The sequence below is a fragment of the Pseudorca crassidens genome, chromosome 17 (genome assembly GCF_039906515.1).
Source record: "Pseudorca crassidens isolate mPseCra1 chromosome 17, mPseCra1.hap1, whole genome shotgun sequence".
In the NCBI taxonomy this organism is placed as follows: Eukaryota; Metazoa; Chordata; class Mammalia; order Artiodactyla; family Delphinidae; genus Pseudorca; species Pseudorca crassidens.
The window spans coordinates 17,015,875-17,034,815 of NC_090312.1; the positions used below are offsets into that span (position 1 = coordinate 17,015,875).

General features: G+C 49.6%; 1 protein-coding gene across 5 annotated transcripts in view; it reads right to left on the reverse strand.

Moving 5' to 3' along the window:
• The window catches only part of ZHX2 (zinc fingers and homeoboxes 2), a 173,437-nt gene that overhangs the window by 112,324 nt on the left and 42,172 nt on the right, over positions 1-18,941 (reverse strand). For 3 of the 5 annotated variants that reach the window (XM_067711372.1, XM_067711367.1, XM_067711370.1), the window contains exon 2: positions 9,117-9,253. The exons of 1 other annotated variant lie outside the window; for it this stretch is intronic. The gene's annotated coding sequence lies outside the window, so the exon portion shown is untranslated. Of the gene's footprint in view, positions 1-9,095; positions 9,254-18,941 lie in introns of all 5 variants that reach the window. One more of the 5 variants, XM_067711369.1, reaches the window with a different exon arrangement.

Sequence of the window (18,941 nt, forward strand, 5' to 3'; positions counted from 1 at the left end):
TACGTGAGAGACGATGGGGCTTGAACCGGGGGACGGGGGTGGAGGTGGCAGGAAGCAGCACCACGGTGCTGAATATAAGACTCCAGAGGTGCCCCTCACAGCCACCAAAATGGGAAGGGCGTCCCCTGGAGGGGTGCAACGTGGTGATACTGAAAGATGGTGGTCATACTGGGGATATATTTTGAAGGCAGAATAGACAGGACTTATAGATGGAATGAGGTGTGAGAGAAAAAGAGGAAACCAGGATTATTTAAAGGATGGAGTACACAGAGGTAACTACTGAGAGGTTGAAGAATGAGTCAAGAGTTAGTTTTAGACGTGTTCAGTTTGGGAAGCCTCTTCACAAGTGTTAGGGATGATGGTGATGGTGATGGTGATGGTGATGGTGGTGGTGATGATGGTGACAGCAGTGATGGTGGTGGTGATGGTAATGGTGGTGATGATGGTGATGGTGGTGATGATGGTGATGGTGACAGTTGTGACAGTGGTGGTGGTGGTAATGGTGGCGATGATGATGGTGATGGTGGTGATAATGGTAATGGTGATGATGGTGATGGTGGTGATGGGGGTGGTGATGATGGTGATGGTGGTGATGGTGATGGTGGTGATGGTGATGGTGGCAGTTGTGACAGTGGTGGTGATGGTAATGGTGGTGATGGTGATGGTGATGGCGGTGATGGTGGTGGCGATGGTGATGGTGGTGATGATGATGGTGATTATGAAATGATGGCTTGCTGAGGATTATGACAAAAGCAAACACTGAGTGTTTGCTGTGTGATAGGCACGGCTCAAAGGACTTTAGACGTATAAACTTGTGTAGTCTCCATAACGGGATCTCCATTATCATCCTCATTTAATAAACCAGTGTAGTGGGTTGAATTGTGCCCCCTCCCCCACAAATGATATGTCTATGTCCTAGTCCCCAGAATCTGCGAATGTGACCTTATTTGAAAAGAGTCTTCCTAGGTGTAACTAAGTAAAGGATCTCAAGATGAGATCACCCTGGCTTATCCAAATGGGCCCTGGATTCAATGGCAAGTGTCCTAATAAGAAACACCAGGAGAAGAAATCCACAGACAGAAGAGAAGGTGACGTGAAGGCAGAGGTGGGGTTGGGAGCGATGCAGCCACAAGGAATACCAACAACTTCTAGAAGCTGGAAGAAGCAAGGAAGGGTTTTCTCCTAGCCTTTGGAGAGAGCCGCGTCCTGCTCACTCTTGATTTTTGCACTTCTGGCCTCCAGCACTGTGAGAGATCAAATTTTTGTTGTTTTAAGTCATCACGTTTGTGGTCCTCTGTTATAGCAATCACAGGAAACCAACATAACAAGGAAAACCAGGCACAGAGATATTAACGTAACTTGCTCAAAGTCACACAGCAAGCAAGTAGCCCAGCTGGCAGCGTTTGCCTCCAGAGCGGCTCACTCGGTAGGTGAGTATTGTTCACCCTGTGTCTCCAAGGAGGAAATGGAGGTCAGAGCCTCAAGGCCACACCGAGGAACACAGCTGGTGAAAGGCAGTACCAGGCTCCCCTGAGTCTCTAGCAGGGAGGCCAGATGCCTTTCCCACTCTCGATCCCCACCTCTCCACTTTGAAAAATCCAGAAAGGCTCTTGTCCAGACCCTCTAATGCTTCTTGGCAGCCACCCCGTGCATCCAGGGCTTTGCCGGGAATCCCGTCCAATCTGGTGATTCCAGTTTACAGCTGCTGGGTCCATGTACAAGTGACCCCAGAGACACCCTGGCGGGCTGGCGGCCTCAGTCAACAGATTTCAGTGGCACCAGGATTCACAGCAGTCACTCAGGAACGGCATATGATCTGGATTTCAAAACTGCCTCCTCTTTCTGTGATACTGACACTGAAAACCTCTCGGCTACCTCCCTACCAGGGACACGAGGACTGAGAAGGGAGGGCTGCTGGGGCAGGGCACACCGGCTGCCCCTGAACCTCTGCCAGCAGCTAAAATCAGTCTCTGAAGAAACAGTGATTGTCCATTTCCTCTCCCACTGATGCCCAGGAAAATATTTTACCGGACAAAACCCAAATATTGGGAATCCAGGGAAAACATCCTCCCTCCCTTTCCGCTCCCCCCGCCCCCGCGCCTCCTGCCTTGTCAAAGCTTCATCATTTTAAGAGAGATAGACAGTGGGACCTGCAACAAACAGGGCCTGTGAAGAGGGCCCAGGCCTCTTCCCACACAGAACCGCGTCCTTAGAGCACCTAATGAGAGGAGGGTAGTTAGTTTCGGGGTTGGGGTGGGAATCGGGGGCAGGGGGAGGTGTTCTATTTATGAAGAATACAATCATTACGTTCAGGTCGCTGGAGGGAGCCAGCGGGCTGGAACAAATTTGGGGGCTGGGGGAAAGGGAGGCAAGTGGCAAAGGCATGAGTGCAATGGCTGCCGCATAGCACAGGGAGATGAGCCCGGTGCTCTGTGACCACCTAGAGGGGTGGGATAGGGAGGGTGGGAGGGAGGGAGACGCAAGAGGGAGGGGATATGGGAACATAAGTATATGTATAGCTGATTCACTTTGTTATAAAGCAGAAACTAGCACACCATTGTAAAGCAATTATACTCCAATAAAGATGTAAAAAAAACCAAAAACAAAAAAACAAAAAAACCACAGGGCTGTCTCCCCCAGGGCTGGCTGGCCTCTGGGGGCCCAGGGGGCTCAGCGGGCCCCTGCTCTCTCCCCTGAGGCGCGCACGTACACAAGCACAACAACACACGTGTTCTTCCGATCAAACGCACACTCGCTCGTTCATTCCTCTTTGAGGACACATTTTAAACACAGTCACAGAACTGACCCTGCCCAAAGCGAACCACTGTCTCAACGAGGTCCCCGTGGCAGAGCCTGCACGTTCATCTCCACGATGCCCAAGACACGTGTGGAAGCCCTCCTCTGGAGCTGTCTTCAGAGTCAGGTTACAAGGCAACGCGTAAAACTGGGCGCATTATCGTTTAATCGCCCCTGATTCAGACCACGCTTCCCCGACAACTGTATTTGTAAAGGGCGTCAGTCCTGGTTCCACAGATGTGAGCCGTGAAGCCACCCGCAAAGGGCAGAGATCTGCCAACACCGAGGAGAACAGTGCGGTGCTGGGGGACGTTCTTGAATGTTCTTGGGGGTCTCGGAGGTTCCGAGCCAGGGCGCCACCTTGGGAATAGGGGTAAACTTCCCAAAGGGGCGACCTGGGTGAACGCACCACCCCTTTGCATAGGTGGGCGCTGGGCATGATTATTTTTATTGTTTTCTAAAAGTCAGTTGTATAATGTCATGGCACCTGCTCTGGGCGTGGCCCTGGCCAGGCACATGGCAGCTGGAGAGTCACAAGGTACAGGGCAAGGCCTCTGTCTCCCTCTACCCAATGCGGGAGCCAAGACTCACACCTGCGGAGTCACCTGCGATGGCAGGGGTGGGGCCCGGGATGGCTGGAGAAGGGTGCTGTGAGGGCGGGGGTCAGGGAAGGAGGAGGTGGAGGCGGGGTCTGAACCCCACTTCAAAGAATGTGGCCGGGCTTCCCTGGTGGCGCAGTGGTTGAGAGTCCGCCTGCCGATGCAGGCGACGCGGGTTCGTGCCCCGGTCTGGGAAGATACCACATGCCGCGGAGCGGCTGGGCCCGTGAGCCATGGCCACTGAGCCTGTGCGTCTGGAGCCTGTGCTCCGCAACGGGAGAGGTCACAACAGTGAGAGGCCCGCGTGATGAGCGGCAGGGGGCACTGGGACAGGAGACAGGGAGGGGACAGGCTCCGAGCGGTCCTGGATGGTGTGTTCACCCTACCTCACAGGGGATGGGGACTTGCAAGGGAGAGAAGGGGGAGATGGGGGAGGAGAATTTCAAAGGGATCCAGGCCCGGCAGCAGCCTTCCCGGCTCACTTTGGATCCCTTCTGAGCGTGGCATCCAGAAATACCGCGCATCCTACACAGCTCGGAGTTGATTCCACTGCTGAGAGTGTACGACGCAGTTTCACTGTGCCTCAGTTTCTCTATCTAGAAACTAACCATACAAACAACAATAGCTACTGTTCACCGGCCAGCCCCGTTCCAAGGACCTCAACTCTTAATCTAGCCATGCCATAGTTACGTCACTTTTACACGCTCTTGGCTACTGTAGGCCTCCGGCTCTCAGAGCTTAACATACTGTTTATCTCACCTCAGAGATTGTGGAAGGCTAAAATCAAATAATGCATATAAAAGAGGTCTTTTAATTAAATGACACTCCACCAAAGCTCATTATTATTGTCGATGTTATTAGCATTTTACTAGGCTTCGTCTACCTCAGGGTAAAGGTTATTTAAGGCCTGAGTACAACATTAAAAAAAAAAAGCATCACTTTCAAACATTAGCAGAGGAAAGATCCCGTGGAGACTGGCAAAAGAGAAAGTTACCCAAAGCCTGAAACACGAGAAGGCAGGACATGGGGGTTTTTGTTTGTTTCTTGTACGGGCCACAACGTTCTCAGAAGAGGTCATTAATGGCTTTCTGGTTCCTTGGCGGCTGAAGGAACACAGCACCTTGCCATTGGCGGCATTTTTCACAGACCAGCTGCCCGGGGGTGGACCTGAGTGCACCCAGCTCACATAAAGCATTTATTCAATGCCCAGGAGCAAGTGAATACGACCTGCTCTCTGCCATCAGAAGGCCCAGTGTTTGGAATAAGATACCCTCCTTCCAAAAACAAATGCAAGTAGAGCCCCTGATTCGCCCCTCCCCCCCCACCTCTGAAACCTGTTCCTCCGCAGACGTCCCCACCGTCAACCGCCCATCGACCCACTGGGAAGCTGGAAGCCATCCTTGGTTCTCCCTCTTCATCAACATCCACGGCCAACCCACCCTAAGGCCATCTTGTGACCTCCACTCTCTGACCCACCTTCTCTTTATCTCCGTGAGCGCTGTTATCATTTCTTGCCTGAACGTCCAAAGCCACCTCCCAAGTGGCCTCCTTGGTTCCACTTTTGCTCTCTCCCTTCTCTACCAAGAGATCTTCTAAAAATGTACATAATATTGCAGTACTTTCCTGCTTAAGCACACTGAACTCAGAGCAATCCAAATTTCTTTACCAAATCCTACAAGGCCCAGTGGGATGCGGTTCCTGACTGTCTTTCCCACTCAGCATCAGCGTGAAACTGTCTTCTCTCCCCCGAGGAATGGGCAGAATCATACTTACCTTCCAGGACGGTTGTGAGGCCACTAGGAGTGGGGAATACCTAAAACTGCTCTGTAAGCCAGAAAATGCTGTACAGTGTAACCTCTATTCCATTATAATTGGGCTTTTGTGTTTTGACTCCTGTTTTCATGGTTTCCAGTTCATTAATATCTTTCATTGTTTGCAATTTTATATCCTTTTCAGATATAAGGATATTTATATGCACAAGGTAGTACTGAAAACTACCATGCCAGCATCTTGGTATTCCAAAGATAACAGCCCAGCTACGGTGTGCTTAAAACCTCGACAATATTTGTTCTTCCCAGGGCAGAAAATCAAAGTTTTAACTATGCAGTCAGATTGCCAGAGGCCTAGAGAGAGATCTCATTTAAATGATGAACCAGTTCATTCTCTCACGAAAATGATGCAAGAATGTGATCTTCAACATCTCTCCAACATTTTCAGTAGCAGCAGATAATGTTTATTAAGCCCCTACTTTGTACCAGTCCCTGTATTAAACACTTTTAATGCTTTACCTTTGTTAATCCTGACAGCAACATTAAGAGGTGTTATAATTGTCCAGACGAGGAAGGTGAAGCTCAGAGAGGTTAAGTAACTTACCTAAGGGCACACCGCTAATGAGAAATATCCAATCCTCTATTTTAATAGCCCATGTTCTTTTGTTCTACCCTATGTGTGTTGCAGGCAGGAGAACCAGGAATGTGTCTATCTGTGAAAGGGGAAGAGGGATAATTGGGAGATGGGGGTTTAGGCAAGTACAAGGCCACCAAGCCCTATGGATGCAAGGGATTTGGGGCAGTAGATTCTCCTTAACTTCAAGCTTCACTCCTCCGAGACTTTCGTTCTATCTTGCAAAGTTAGACGATGCCCAACAGGTTTCCCCATAATCAGTGAAAAAGAGTATAAGTCTCTCCTGTGAAGGGTAGTCACTGCCTTTTTGTTATTTACACCAAGAAATGTGTGTGTGCATGCATGTGTCTGTGTGTGTCTGAGAGACAGACAGAGAGGCAGAGAAGGCGCTCTGGCCAGAGAGATTCCCAGAGAAGTTCTCCTGTCACTTCACTCACTGTTTGCCAAACAATCACCCACATGGAAATAGCAACAGGACCACCAGGGCAATACCCTCCTTCTGCTGTCAGTTCTCTAGTGCCCCAAAACTCGCTGTGCAACTTCATGCAAGTTACCTCCTCCCTCTGGGCCTCGGGTTTCTCATCAGTAAAGCAAAACATCTAGATTCCTAGAATTTCATCCAGCTTTCAGACTGGAGGGATGCTCTCAGATCCATGATCTCTTTTTTTTTTTTCTTTTGCAGTACGCGGGCCTTTCACTCCTGTGGCCTCTCCCGTTGCGGAGCACAGCCTCAGCGGCCACGGCTCACGGGCCCAGCCGCTCCGTGGCACGTGGGATCTTCTCGGACCGGGGCACGAACCCGCGTCCCCTGCATCGGCAGGCGGACTCCCAACCACTGCGCCACCAGGGAAGCCCCCACGATCTCTTTTGCTATCACCACCTCCCTAAGGAGACGGGTAAGTCAGACTGGCCATGGGAGGCTGGGGGAAGGTGCCATGGTTGAGTGAAAGATCCTGGACCAGAGCTATTGACTTTCGACGCCAATTCCAATGTCAGTAGACTCCACCAAGCTACCTTCAAGGGTGCGGACAGAGCTTGTGCAGGACCTATGCGTGTCTGTCCTCTTAAAACAGAAAGGATAGCACGCCGAAGCCACTGTGTGGGGGGCTCTGGCCACGCCAATGGATCAGTGTTTGAGGGCAGTTCCTTCGTTTATTCCCTCCTCCCTCCCTCCCTCCCTCCCTCTCTCCCTTCCTTCCTTTTCTTTGCAGAGGGAAGAGAACAGGTAGAAGTAGGAGATGCCGCCCAAAAGGTATGGATGGCTTGAAAAACTTGAGATCCCTGCCAGACATAAAAATAACTGAAAACAAGACAAAACAACACACACACAAGCATGATCTGTGCTGTGTGTGTGTGTGTGTGTCTGTGTTGGCGAATGGTAAGATTAAAGAGCTAAGTGTGGAAAAAGCCCTCATGGCCACTTGTATTTCCTATATACTCTGTGTTTTATATGTTTGCACAAATCAATGAGCTTCCTATTAAACAACAGGCCAATTTTCACATGTTAGAGGGAAAGAAGCTCCCCCACTAAGACGCACCAGCTGGGAGAGTTGAACTCACGACTCAACCTTTTCCACGTCTATCTGTTCCCTGGGATCCGGTACCAACAGTTCTACTATTCCAGGGCGCTTACAGGCAAACAGAACATTGGCCAGGCCAGAACCCACGCAGAACCCCAGTAGGCTGGGATCCAGCAGCAGACCACCGTTTTCACCCCAGGAGCTCAGCCTTCAAGAGCTGCAACGGTCCCCGCTTACACGAGGGGTCCCTTCAAAGTGGGTGAAACGAGATGCGCAGCAAGCAGGCTGTCCCGCGGGTGTGAACCAAGGGCCACCGCCGGCAGGGCACAATTTGTGGGGAACTAATGAAGGCCTCCTCCAACCCCAAATCCCACCCCCAACCTGGGTGGTGACCCCTCTCTGAACCTGGCTGGAAACTCTCCTGACACTCCAGGCAGAGACAAAGACAGGCCTCGTGGGGTAAAGGAAATAGCCCAAGCTTCCCTCTAGAAAGTCCTCGTGGTATTTGTAGCAAGTGCAATCTCAGACGATCACTTAATCTCATCCTTTGTTTTTGAATCTGCAAACCCTATATGATAATGAGAGACATGGACTGTAGACTTCTAGCACAGGGCCTGGCATGTAGCGTGTATCATACTAAATGGTAGCTGTTATTATAATATCTCAATAATTTCGAAGGTCTCTGTTAAAAGTTCATGTGCTGACAGGACTGCTCCGCCCCGGCCGTCGCCCACGAGTAAAGATGCCTTTGCTGGCTGGCTCGGGAAATGAGCTAGGGCAGTGGTTCTCCAAGCGTGGTTCCCTGCATCACCTGGGAATTCGTTTGAAGTGCGCATTTGTGGACCCCCCTCTGAACTACTGAATCAGAAATTCTGGGGGTGGTGCCCAGTCATTTCGCACCCCCGCCCCGTGACTCTGACGCCTGCCAAAGCTGGAGAACTATTGAGCTCAGCAATGACTGCCAAGTCTGGCTGATGAGCAGAATTCCCTGGGAGTGTTTAGAGGAGAAAGGCAGGTCCCTGGGCCCATCTCCCAGGGACTCAGAGTCATCAGGTTCTGGGAAGCTGCCTGGGAGTCAGCATTTTAACAGGCTCCTCAGGGGATTCCACTGAGCTAGAGGTTGGGTTTGTTGGGGAGAGGGGAGCACAGAGGCTGGGGGAGACCCAGGGATGGGGCTTCCTGGGAAGGGACTGGGAGGGCAGGCCTGGCAGAGCTGGGGGTGCTGAGATGTAAGACACACTGGAGACCAAAGTTCTCATAGTTCTATAGATTATGAGATGGAAACTTCTACCATCTTCTCATTTTCCATCCAGGGAAACTGAGCTCCAAAGAGAAGTGACTATTCTAAGTCCATGCAGCTCATGCTTGGAAGAGCTGGGACTGGAGCCAGGGGTCTCCCTTCCAGAGCCAGCGCCCTTTCCACCGAGCCCCACAAGCTCACGCTCACGTGTTCCCTCCCTCTCAGCATCTCTCTCTGCGCTGAGCACTGAATCCACGCGCATTCCCTCAGTGTTGACCGTGAGGGTGAGATCTAGGGAGGAGTTGGAGTCAGACCTCAGACCTGAGTGCAAATCTAGCCTCAGTCACTGAGTAGCTGAGCCATCAAGTCACCCACTCAAGGCCTCAGTTGCCATATCTGTAAAATGGGGATAAAATCTGACATCACAAAGCTGCCGAGCAGGTCAGCAGCCGATGACTCAGGCGAAGGTGTTTCCAAGCTGTCCATCACCCCCACAAGCACAGGGGCTAGAGAAGAAGGAGCAGGGCTCACTATGACCTCTTGCCTAGAAGCACTTACCATCTAGCCGAGGCAGAAGAAACACACTCAAGGCAACTGGAGAACGAGGAAGCGCTCAGCTCCACGCCGAGTGCAAGGTCACGCTTCAGTGCCTCTGCTCGGGCGCCGCTCTGCCTGGAACACCGGCCCCCAACACCCTGTGGGTACAAGAATCCCCGGTCATTAGGCTCACAGTCTGGGCCTGACTTTCCCCACCCGTGAGGGCAGGAAGTAAAGCTCGTTCGGCTCTGTGGCCCCAGAGTGTCTACATCTCAAAGGTGCGCTCAGGAAGTGGCTGATGCAGGTAGGGAGGCTTCTGGTCAGAGGGGCCTTAGAGACCTGGAAGGGCCTTTTCAGGGGGGCCCGTGCCTCAGAGAATTCCTGTAATGCCCCACTGGGGCAAGCATAGTGGGGACAAGGGCTTCAAACCAGCCAGAAGCCATCAGCCGACTCCTGGCCCTCCTACAGGCCCCCAGCGTGTCTCTCATCCACCCCAGGGACCAAGGCTCTCAGGTGGGGTTGGCGGTTCCTTCACAGTCAGGAGGGGAGGAAAGTGAAACAGGAAGCATCAGCTCCACGCGAAGCGGCACCGAGATCTACAGAATAAGGGAAGACACTAAGCAAGGGGCAGGCGCACAGGAAACAGCGATCCAAACTAGGGCTCCCGAGGATCTGGTCATTTGTTTCTCCTGTTTCTCCCTCTTCCGGTCTGGAGGATCCAAGGAGGTGTCCAGAGGGAACAGGGCACTGCAGAGTGAAGAGCTCTAGAGACGGGACATTTCTCCCACTGCCCCTAGGAGCAGTGTGGCCTTGATCATACCACGTCAGTTCTCAGGGCCTTTAAAATGGGTACCAGGTGAATAGGGAACTGGTGGCTCATTTTCCCCTGAAGGATAAAGCAAAGAACACAGCTAGCAGAGTGAATGCCCCTGGTCCAGCCAAGCAAAATAGGTTCAAAGCTGGCTCTGGGTCATGGCTGTGGTCTCTCCGTGGAAAACTGATAATAACAATGATGGTGTTGAGGGTGACAGCTCGTCTTTGCTGAGTGTGTCCTGGGCACCAGGAGCCGGGCAAGCACTTTTCATTCATTACGCTGTTCAATCCTCGCAATGACCCTTACGGCGGATACTATCGTTATTCCCATTTTACAGTTGGGAAAACTGATACTCAGAGAAGTTACACCTGGGATCGTGGTCTGGTGGGTGGGGGAGGCAGGATTTGAACCCAGGCTGTCAGATTCCAGAGCCCACCTACTTTCCTACTGGAATCTTCTGAACCTGCGAGTCAGTATTCCACAGCTGGGAAATATGGGAGGATCTAGAAAGGCAATTACAATAATCACGTTCTAGACCCAGGACTAAGTCTGGAAAGAAAGATCACATTTGGAGCAAAAATTCAAAGTCTGCTGAATTATTCGCAGTACAGGAAACACAACTCAGGGACTTGGTTTAAATAGGCAGATCGGGTGTCCTGGAGGCAGCCCAGGCCTTCAGGGTAGACACCCTGGATTCTCGGCCACTGCCCCCATGCACCAGCCTGCTTAGCTGGGGTCAGGCAGCTGCTCTCCAGTCCATTTTCTCATCCATCAGGCATGCCAGGATATTCCTGCCTTCACCACCTCGCAGGTGGGCCCAGGTTAGCTGAGTCCCAGCAAGGTCCATCTTCTCTCACTCCCAATTTTAAAAGATTTTGTCTCTCATACAGTAATTAGTTTCTCCATTAACAAAATAGCGAAGCATTTGTGTAAGTGCCGAAGTTTCTGATCAAAACAAAGTAACCGGGCTTCCCTGGTGGTGCAGTGGTTGAGAGTCCGCCTGCCGATGCAGGGGACGTGGGTTTGTGCCCCGGTCCGGGAGGATCCCACATGTCGCAGAGTGGCTGGGCCTGTGAGCCATGGCTGCTGAGCCTGCGCGTCCGGAGCCTGTGCTCCACAACGGGAGAGGCCACAACAGTGAGAGGCCCGCGTACCGCAAAAAAAAAAACAAACCAAAAGATCCCCAAAGTAACCATTGTCACCCACTTCCAGCCCAGAGCGAAAACAAAACAACCCCCCAAACCCCCTACCACACCACAATATTTTTAGGCAGCCAGTGCCACTGTATCCTGGGTACTGTACAACGTCCACTGGTTTCTGGAATACTGACTCCCATTATGTGGACTTTTAGGAAAACACTGGCCTAAACAATTTCTGAGGTCTCCTCCAGCACCAAGTTCAACAAGTCTACAAAATCGATGCTGTCTCTTCGTGTGCTTGGCTAATTGTGAATGTCTAGTCACCGTTCTTCTTTTGTTTGCTCAGTCCTAGAAATGCAAAACCAGGGAGGACCCTTGGAGTCTAAAGGAGGTCATCTAAGGATACCCGTTGCGCAGGCCTCTGCCACTTCACACCGAGGGTGGAAAACACAGGGAACTCCTTGGGCCCGAGAGTCTGTAGCAGCTGAAACTATAAACAAGTTCAAGAAGTGTTTAGATGGACTCACGGAGGAGGGGACGACGGGTGAGGGGAATTAGGAGCATCAGGTCTCGTCCTTATACCCCTGCAGCTTTCCGTTTCCTGCTAGCAATACAGTATCTGGCGGGCAGAACACTGACGGTTCCACTGACAGCATAGCTGATGTTCTCATGCAAGGAGATTAAAAGAGGAAGGAAAACAAACAAAGAAAAAAAGAAACGAGTGTATATGATAGTTTCCTGCTTTGACATCTAACTTCTACGATCAGAAAAAAAAGAAAAATTTCCATTGTCGGAAATCTAGAAATAGAAGAGGAAATGTAATCTCTGATTCCACGTCTAAGGATTAACTGCATTAACATTTTGCTATGTTTCCATCTGTGTGCCTGTTTTTTTTTTTTTTTTTTTGTGGTACGCGGGCCTCTCACTGTTGTAGCCTTTCCCGTTGCGGAGCACAGGCTCCGGACGCGCAGGCTCAGCGGCCATGGCTCACGGGCCCAGCCGCTCCGCGGCATGTGGGATCTTCCCGGACCGGGGCACGAACCCGTGTCCCCTGCATCGGCAGGCGGACTCTCAACCACTGCGCCACCAGGGAAGCCCTGTGTGTCTGTTTTTTAAAAAATAAAAACTCTATGTACAACATGTATCCTGCATTTTTCATTTAACATTGAAAAGAATCACATTACTTAATAGACATACTGTTGACTTAAGGATTTCTACTACTTATTTACTTAAGAATGAATTTATTTAATCGTTGAATTATTTTATCATTCACCTCTTGTTGGACATTGTTTTTCTTTTCCTAATTTTCTACCGTATAAATAATGCTGGGATAGACATGCCTACTGACTTCTCTTTGGAGAAATAACAGTAAATCTCAAAATCTTGGAGTGCACCATTTAATAAGTTTCTCTTACACAGACGAAGGGCAGGTGAGGGACAGGCTGGCGAGGACTTCCCCAGGGAGCCCTGAGTCTTGCTACAATACCATTTTAAAGGCTCAGTGCTTCTGGTACTCCCCCATCCCGCCGTTTCCCCTCCTTCTCCACAGCTATTTATTCATGCTGAAGACTCTTGCCTTGGTCCCTGCAAAACAGAGCGCTTAGAGAGCTAAAGAGACCCGCAGAGAGCTGAAGAGACTCGCAGCCACAATAAGGACCTACAGGATAGCACAGGGAACTCTCCTCAATACTCTGTAATGGCCTATATGGGAAAAGAACCTAAAAAAGAGTGGATATATGTATATGAAGAACAGATTCACTTTGCTGTACACCTGAAACTAACACAACATTGTAAATCAATTATACCCCAATGAAAATTAAAAAATAAAATTAAATTAAAATAAAATTATATACACTAAAAAAAAAAGACATTCGCAGCCACTGGGCTGCAGCTTCCCAGGACGTGGCCCTTATTAGAAATGCAAATCCTCAGCTAACAAACCCCAAACACCCAGCTCACCAGCCCCCCTCGCCGCCTGCCCGGTCGGGTGGCCCCTGTCTTCCATTTTACCTGAATGGGCTGAAAGGGAGTTGGCTGGGCTATGGATGAGTCATCTGAGAAGGAAAGGGTCTGCCTGAAATGGAATCGTCTCCTCGGGGTTTCAGTTTTACCCAATAAGAGGAAGTCAGTTCCTTTCTTCCCAGCCTTAACTCTACTAAAAGCCATTAAGCACTGCCAGGGACAGGAGACATTTATCTGTTGGTGAGCGTGAATGCAGCGTTCTGTACCTCCAGCTGGGATGGAAATTAAGCTGTTTACTTGGTGGCCACCCCAAGGGACCGAAAGGAAGCTCTAATGTGATGGTACTTCTGAAATGCATTTTTAAAATCTCAAAGTCTCGGCCTCCATTCCTGCCTGTAAAATCAGCAGGAATTTGCAAAGTTCATTTAGCTGAATTACACCCTGATCAGCACTGACCACCAAATGCAAATGGGGTGACCAGCAGGTGACCTCACCGAACCGGTTCTTGTTTTGGAAAGGGTGGTGGGCATCTGAAGGCTGTTGTGGTTGCAGTCAGGCTAGCTTTTACGATAACCAAGATCAAAGGGAGGTTTGGTACTGGTTTCCCAGGTGCGCTTCCTCTGCGTGTTCAGTCACATTCAAAACTTCACATGATAGAGTCCCTTTATGTAGGGCAGACCACCCCCACAATATGTCTCAGTGACGTATTGATTACTTTGAATGAAAGTTACTTGAGAAACAGCCGGTGGCAAGAAATGACACTTAAAAAACCCATTCTGATCCCCAACTTTCCCCCTGAAAGTGGGGCATAAATCTCCCATGTGAAGGTACCCTCCCTATATCAGGAGGATAGAAAACATCCTTCTCACCAGAGTTAGGAAAGTCAAGGCTAAGAAAGCTATAGAAACAAACTTTGTTACTTCTTCATTAGTCCGCTACCCCAAGCACAAGCCCTTTTGTTTTGCTCTATCTTCACAAAGAACTGTTTCTTCTTTGTCAAAAAGTGATATATAAACAGCCTGCTTTGGTCACTTGAGGGAGGGCATCCCGTTTCTACAGAACCTCCATGCCTATGAATAAAATTGGCTTTTTCTCCTGTTAATTGGTCATGTGTCAATTTAATGATTAGACCAGACAAAAGAACTCAAGAGGGGTAGGGGGAAATTTCCCCCTTTCCGTCTCCCTCGACGTGGCATGAGCAGGTTCTCCCTGTCTAGAACGACAAGCTCACTTCCTCATCAACAGAATTCCCTTCACAATTGGTCCATGCCATTCCTTCTGCCAGTCTGGGGGCCATTGCTACTTCAAAATGCCACTCCACACTTACCTTTTACAAGCAGAAAACCTGTCAGGCTGAATTCCATCTGAGGTCATTTATTTTGTATCCTTTTGGCGCTCTTAACACTCAGAGCCCTCAACATGACTTTGCTTGTACATTTGGTCTCACCCCTAAGCTCCTTAGCACTGGAAGGTGGAGCCAGTCTTTTATGTTTGGTCCCTGCTATACTGAATGTTTGTGTCCCCCACCAAAATCTATATGTTAAATCCTAATGCCCAAGGGTGATGGTATTAGGAGGTTGGGGCCTTAGAGAGGTAATTAGGTCATAAGGATGGGGTCCTCATGAATGGGATTAGTGCCTTTACAAAAGAGACCCCAGAGAGCTCCCTTGCCCCTTCCTCCATGTGAGGACACAGCGAGAAGGCAGCCATCTATAAACCAGGAAGTGGGCCCTCACCAGATACTGAATCTGACAGCCCCTTGATTTTGGACTTTAAGCCTCCAGAACTGTGAGCAATAAGTTTCTGTTGTTTATGAGCCATATACCCAGAACACCATAGACTCAGTCTATGGCATTTTGTTATAGCAGCCCAAAGGGACTAAAAGTCCCAACAGTGCTTAAGTAGAGAGACTCTTGCCCTGCTCCTAGAATAAGGTGGGAGAGTTTTCATATTGTTCTTATTCTTATTTTCTAATTCATATGAATGTATATGTGTGCATATCCTTCTAAAGGGAATATAAACACGTTAAATAAATTCTGAAAAGTACAGTTCCAACCGCTCTAACCACTGTTGTAAGTTCTTAAAGTTCTTTAGTGAGAGTAAAAGGTAACGGGCCTCACTTACATGCGAATTCTGCAGTCAAACAAATGATTTTGGATTTGCAGATTTGGAGTTAAAGGTGTACCATAAGATGCCCTTGGTAGTGTAGTGGTGATTAAGAGGATGCCCTCTGTCTGCGTTGAATTCTGGCTCAGCCACTCAACAGCTGTGTGACTTTGGGCAAGTTACTTAACGTCTCTGACTTTGGGCATACCCAGATTCTTTAAAAAATGTCCTTCTACTACACATACCCTTTATATATTCCTCGTTTTACCTAATGTCCCATGCAAGTATCTACCCTTATTATTACACAGTTCTCATAACCAACATTAAAATAGTCGTGCAATATTCTAGTCAATCACTGGTGCAGAGTTAAGTAAATGTTTTCTAACTTTTTGCTGAAATTCAGTATTTCAATGACTGTTTAAAAGAAGATCAATACCCTCAATCTGTGGGATCAATGAATTAGTATCTGCCATCTCCTGGATACTCTGTGTAAAACAGAAGCCAGCCCACAAGACCCTGGTAGACCCCAAACCCACTGTACTTTATGTTCCCAATGAGAACAACCTGGCACTAGTCATCCAAGAGCCCATTCACATATACAATCCATCATCCTCAGGGAGGGGTGGGGAAAATATCAGATGAAATAGACCATGCAGCCCTCCGGGGCAGCACCGCCCTGCCCCCCACCCCAACCCATAGTCCATCTCGGCCCACGTGCACTGGGGCTGCCTCCGTGCATCCACTCCCATCCGTACCCCGCACAGTCATCTCACGACAGCACGGGCGGCTCTCCGTCAAACAGGTGTGTTGTGGGAGGGCGTCTCCTGAGGTTCCGCGGTCAGACACTGGGGGCAACACTTCAGTCATGGCTTTCCCCGTAGTCCCAGGTTTTGGTTTTTCTTTCTATCAGTCCTCTCATTCTTTTTCCACACAACGACCCAGGCTGAGCTGGTTTGAGGACACACCCTCCCTTACGGCAGTCGCTCCTGAGGGATGTGTGTAGGAGGAGGACACACACACACACTCACGCACGCACACACACTCTACAGGAATTTTTGCTTCATTCCTCCTGAGCCCAGGTCTGTGTTTCTGCCCTGAGGTCAGAGCTGCCCTCCCCACAGACATCAGCGCCCACTTCACAGAAGTCCCTTTGTTCCACGCACACTGCACCTCACTCTTGACCGGAACCTTCTACCTGCCCCCCCAGGGCTCTCCTCTGTTCCAGCTCTTTTCTCCCTCATCTTGTCTCTGTTCTTAATACTTTCCAGGGGCTGTTGGCCCCATCCTACCATTTCCTGATCACTTGCTTATGGATTCTCTCCTTTTTTTCCCTAAAGATTCTGATTCTGAAGTCTGATCTGGGGCACCCTGGGCCTCAGTTTTCTCATCAGTAAAACAGGGTTATGTTAGTACTGACCTGCTCCCCAGAGGTGTGTGAGGATTAAAGGAGATAATACAGGTACAGCACCGGGCACAGCGCTTGGCTCCAAGAAAGCACGCAAATGTTAGCAATTATTACCTTTATCATTATCATCATTAATTAGAATAATGAATAACAACCCTCGGTTTTTCTGAAAAGCCGGAGGTTCTCCCATAGCTTGTCATTCCTACATTCCTCCATCTCAGACTTCCTAACCTCCCCCTAGGAATCCTACTCAACCCCACACCCTGATCTCCTGATTGGTTTTCTTTTCTCTGGACTTGAAAAAAATAACAAATCTGGATTAAGAGTCAGGAGATCTGAATTCTACTGTCATGAAAGAGTGAAAAGGGCTTGTGACCCTGGGCAAGTAATAGTCTTTCTGGGTTCCATCTCCTTCACCTGAAAAATGAGGAGATTGGACCAGAATAGCATTTTCCCAAGCATGTTCTGGAAGCTTCCATCACACTCGTGCTCCCCCCGCCCCCCGCCCTGAGCCCCTCTGGCCACAGCAGTGCCATAAGTGACCAACCTAGCACCCAGCTCCACCTCACTTAGCTCATCGTCAGAGCTGGGATACTGTCTACACTGCCTGGTGCCTCAGTAGATGATTACAGGGCTGATCCAGTCCCTTTCATTAAAAAAGAGGTTTGAAATTGGTGTAAATCTCAGCTCTGTAAGGGAGGAAAATGAACTGTCAGCTCTGCTGAAAAACTAGGACAAGGTTCTCTTTAGCAAGTCTCCAGGTACTGTTCAGGCAATCACTGGGTATCACGAGCCTTAAAATATACCCCTGCCTGGTACAATGTCTCCTGATTAAGCTGCCTGCCAGGCCTGGGGTATTTCAGGCGGGAATGGTGTATTTTAAAACCACACAATTACTAGTAGTTTGGAAGAACCTTTTGAAACACCATGCCAATCATTTAATTCATTTTCCAAGTCCTTTTTAAATGCAAAATATGCTAATACGTTGTTGGAGTATCCAGCAGAGAAACCTGCTAGAGACTGGGGCCTCTCTTGCTTGGAGGTTAAGCGGAGGGCTGGTGGGAATGGGGCGCAGCGAAAAGAATGGCCCATTTTCCCGCCGATGCCACTGGGCTCAAGTGTTTCTTTGTGTTCCCTTCAGCTGCGAAAAGGTGCGATCACCCTCACAGGCACAGATTTGGGGCATAATGGGCTTCTTTTCTGCCCAAAGCCCAAGTCCTGCCCCTGGTAAGTAAGACATGTCCTTGAGTTGTCTGCTAGCTCCTCCTGGTGAAGAGGGGACAATGAAGGAGGGAATAAAGAAGGGGTGAGACAAATTGATGGCTTGAAGGAATAAATTACTTTAGGCCCGGAGGGGCTGCTGCAGCCTTTGAAAAAATGATATAAACCAGCAAGTCTCCATTTCTCTTACCTATACGAGGGAGGAGGATAAATTACAGACCAGGGGTCTCTCTTAGAGGATTCAGGTGGGTCAGCCTCTTTACCAAATATTACACCCATTTTGCCAAAATCCGCGGGCTTCTCTGTACCTACTTCGTAACTGATTCCATAATCTCATTCAAAGTTGCTGTTTATTTAATAAGTACACGTTACTGGTCCTACTCTGTATACCCAGCGCTGTGCTGGTCTTGGTGGGACAGGGGCAGCACACAGGAGTACAACACGGGGATCTAGCCCTTTATAGCTATCTTTAATTGAGCCTCTGCTATCTTCCAGGGACAATAAATGCCTGGACTGCAGAGGGAAAAACACACATCCACGCCCGAAGGAAGCGAGGCAGGCGTGGCAGCATCCCCACCTGTCCGGGTGGGAAAGCCGGAATGCAACCTATCAAGGCTCTGGCCCAGGCCTTGCAAACAGGTGGCTGACGCTGGATTTGGCCCTTAGATATGTTTTCTTTGACTTTATACACTGCTTTAAACATTTTGGGAATACCTCCTAAAAATCAAGATTTCCAACATAAAAAATGAATAAGGGGCTCCCTGGCCTCACTGAATCCATACCCCTGCATGGGAACAGTCAGTGGGAGTTCAGTGGCCAGTATCCGCTTTAGACTGGGCGTGGATGCTCCAACTTGCCCACGTCGCCGCCACTCCTATGACTTACCCCTAGCTAGCCTCCCTCATTCTCTTCACCTGCCTGACCTCTGTACGCATTTGGGTGTGCAAGCCTGACTCAGGACAGGCCCCTTACTTGCAAATGAGCAATCTGAGGCCCAGAGAGGTTAAGACAGAGAGAAGCACAGGTCTCTGCTGGACCCCTGGGTCTGTGCTATTTTTACTATGTCATCATGGGCAACCTAGGGGTACATGGTGCATGAAATAAACGAGGACCGTCATAACTACTCGATGGACAGAGGAACAAATGAATGAACAGATGGACCAGCCCAAGCCATAGATGCAGGCGTGCAGGGGCCACGG